The sequence below is a fragment of the Nyctereutes procyonoides genome, unplaced genomic scaffold (genome assembly GCF_905146905.1).
Source record: "Nyctereutes procyonoides isolate TBG_1078 unplaced genomic scaffold, NYPRO_anot_genome, whole genome shotgun sequence".
In the NCBI taxonomy this organism is placed as follows: domain Eukaryota; kingdom Metazoa; phylum Chordata; class Mammalia; order Carnivora; family Canidae; genus Nyctereutes; species Nyctereutes procyonoides.
The window spans coordinates 50,649,123-50,652,488 of NW_026575146.1; the positions used below are offsets into that span (position 1 = coordinate 50,649,123).

Genomic DNA, 3,366 nt, shown 5'->3' on the forward strand with positions numbered 1-3,366 from the left:
TACTTTCATCACTGTCCTGATTACCTATTTTCTCACAGTTGCAAAGCCACCCTTCATAATTTTTTTTAAATGTAAATATTGGCAATGGGACTCTGAAGCTACATTTTCCACATTTCATAGTCTACTGACTTCTCATGAGATTCTGTAGATGGGGCAAGGGAAGGAGAGTAAAAAGCAAAAGGAGGAAGGAACTTGCTTTTTGTTTTCAGCTCCAGGCATTCTCCCTAGGGCAGCTATGGGCTGGAGCTCCCACCTATCCTAGTTACTCCCGGCCACAGCTCCCCCTCTTCCCTCAAAAGAACCGGTGGCAGGAAGCCATGTCCCCCTGGGTGAGTGGAGCTTTAGCTGAATTATATTCATCTCCAACAATCAAGTGGGAGCTAGAGGCTGTTTCTTCTCCAATCTCCTAGGTTTTGATAACTACCTCTTCTTCCTTTTTATGTTCTGAGCCCTAGAACTTTTAACTGCTTCTTGCAGCTACTAATACTGTATTAGTTCAGAATCCCTTTAGCTCATTCTGCCTTCCAGCACCTGTATAACAAATTCCCTATGCTCTCTGTTAAAATGCCTCATATGCTTTTCATTTCTTGACATATCTTTCACAGATACATTCTTCGTTGTTATTCAGATTCTTGGTTTCATTTGCCTTTTGTATTTTCTGAGTAATTTTGATAAGACGTTCGGAGGAGCAATAGATGCAAGTGCTCAAAGCACTATCTTTTTATTATTATTATTATTATTATTATTATTATTATTATTGTGGTAAGAGTAATTACCATGAGATCTACCCTCTTAACAATTGCTTTTTTAAGTATACAATTTCTACAATCTCATTTCTGAGTATATATCCAAATGAATTGAGATCAGGATCTCTAAGAGATATTTTTACTTTCATGTTCACTGCAGAGTCATTCATAAGACAAAATGTGGAAGTAACCTAAGTATCCATTAATAGATGAATGAATAAGCAATATTTGTACTTACATGCAATAGAATATCATTAAACCTTAAAAAGGAAGGAGAGTCTGACACATGTTACAATATGGATGAACCTTGTGGACATCATGCTAAGTGATATAAGCCAGACACAAGAAGACTAATACTGTAGGATTCCACTTCTGCGAGATACCTAGAGTAGCCAAAATCATGGTGACAGAAAGTAGGAGCTGGGAATAGGGGTTAATAGGGGGTTGCTAATCAAGGGTCGGTTTCAGTCATGCAAGATGAGTATGTTCTAGAGATCTGCTGGATAATATCAAGGTAATGCCTGTCTTTATTTAAAGATTTTTAAAAACTTAAAAAAAAATTATTTGATATTTAGAGACAGCAGAAGCAAGGGGAGTGGTGAGCAGAGGGAGAGGGAGAAGCAGGCTCCCTGCTCCATCCCAGGACCCTGAGCCGAAGACAGACGCTTAACCCACTGAGCCACCCAGGCACTCCTCAGTGTGGTGTCTTAAATGGTTATTGGTTATTTGTTATTTTCTCTTCTTAATTCATAGTTCTTTGTGCATAAAAAATATTAAATCTTTATGTTGAGGAAAATATTTCCCCATGGTTTATTGCTTATGCTTAATTTTGTTTATGGAATCATCTATCATTCAAAACTTTATTTTTTTTAAGATTTTATTTATTTATTCATGAGAGACAGAGACACAGAGAGAGAGAGACAGAGACACAGACAGAGGAGAAGCAGGCTTCATGCAGGGAGCACGATACGGGACTGGATGCCGGGACTCCAGGATCACGCCCTTGGCCGAAGGCAGATGCCCAACGGCTGAGCCACCAGGCATCCCTCAAAAGTTTATTTTAGGGGTTACCTGGGTTGCAATCTGCTAAGCGACCAACTCTTAATTTAACTCAGGTCATGATCTCAGGGTCATGAGATTGAGTCCTACCTTGGGCTCCCCACTCAGCATGGAACCTCTCCCTGTCCCTCTGCTTCCCCCCTCCGTCATGTGCTCTCTTTCTCTCAGTTCTCTCAAAAAATTTTGATTTTAATATATCAAAGCTGTCAAATTTACTTTTCATAGTTAGAAATAATACGGTCCATATTACCCTGGGAGATCTGCTACTCTTGCCACCTTTGGTATCAGAAGGATGTAATAAATAGATTGTTTGGATTTCAAAGTCCTTTTTTTTTTTTTTTTTGTATTTAAATCCCCATTCTTCCCAGCTTTAGTACTTTAGTATGACTTTATGAAAGGTCTTCAGTGACCTCAGCCTGTCTTTTCATCTGGACAATGAGGATAATGATAAAATAATGCAGTACCTATCTTCTAAGACTGTTTTGAAGATTAAGTGACAAACATGTTTAGGGTTTTTGAAAGGGGCATATTTTCAGTACTCAATAGCCTACTATTATTACTTATATTATTGCTATCACTGCAACTATGTCTGCATTTTTTTATTGTTACAAATATCCCTACAACTGTTCTTACCATTGTCATTGCTGCCATCAGTGAACCCTTCCCACTGCCTAAGTATATTCTGCTTAGCTTTAGAGGATATTGTAGGCTGAACAATGGCACCCAAAGATGTCTTCATCCTAATTCCTGGAGTTTGTGAATGCTGCCGTACACACCAAAGGGGATTTTGCAGGTATGATTTAGTTAAGGATTTTAAAGAGGGAGGATGTTTCTGGATTATCCAGGTGGACCTCTATAGAATCACAATTGCTCTTGGAAGAGCAAGGCAGAGTGATATAGACCCAGAAAAGGAAGATGCAGTGTGATCACGGAGGCAGAAATCGGAGTGTTGTGACTACAAGTCAAGAAATGATGGAGCCTCCGAAGCTGGAAGAGGCTAAGAATGGATCCTGCCCTGTGCTGGCTTTGTAGCACATATGCTAAAATTGGAACGATACAGACAAGATTAGCATGGCCCCTACACAAGGATGACATGCAAATTTGTGAAATTTTCCATTAAAAAAAAAAAAAAAAAGGATGGATCCTGCCCTGCAAGAGCCCTGCTGCTACCTTCCACCTTGACTTTAGCTCAGTGAAACTAATTTTGGATTGTTGGCCTCTAGGACAGTGAGAAAAGAAATTTGTTTGTTTTAGCCTCCAGTGTTGTAATTTGTTATGGTGGCCATAGGAAACTAATACAAAGGGTAAAAATGCTAATTTTGGAGAATTAAGTTATGGTTCCCCCAAACTTCAAGAACTCTTACTACATTATTTACTGGAGTGCGTTTGAATAGGTTCCATCAGTAGAAATGCTTCTTATCTGAAATGTCTCATGAAACTCCACGTGTGAGGAAGATAAACACAGAGCTTCTGTTGATTGATGCAGAGACTGCCACAGCACCCCCCTCCATGGACCCCAAGACAGCTCAGGACACCCCAGGCTCCTGGAGCTCTGAACAAC

General features: G+C 39.7%; 1 non-coding gene across 1 annotated transcript; it reads left to right on the forward strand.

Moving 5' to 3' along the window:
* Positions 1-2,822: 2,822 nt before the first annotated feature.
* LOC129501144 (U6 spliceosomal RNA) lies at positions 2,823-2,928 on the forward strand. Its single transcript, XR_008662685.1, has one exon. It is a non-coding gene; the product is annotated as a U6 spliceosomal RNA (small nuclear RNA).
* Positions 2,929-3,366: the final 438 nt, after the last annotated feature.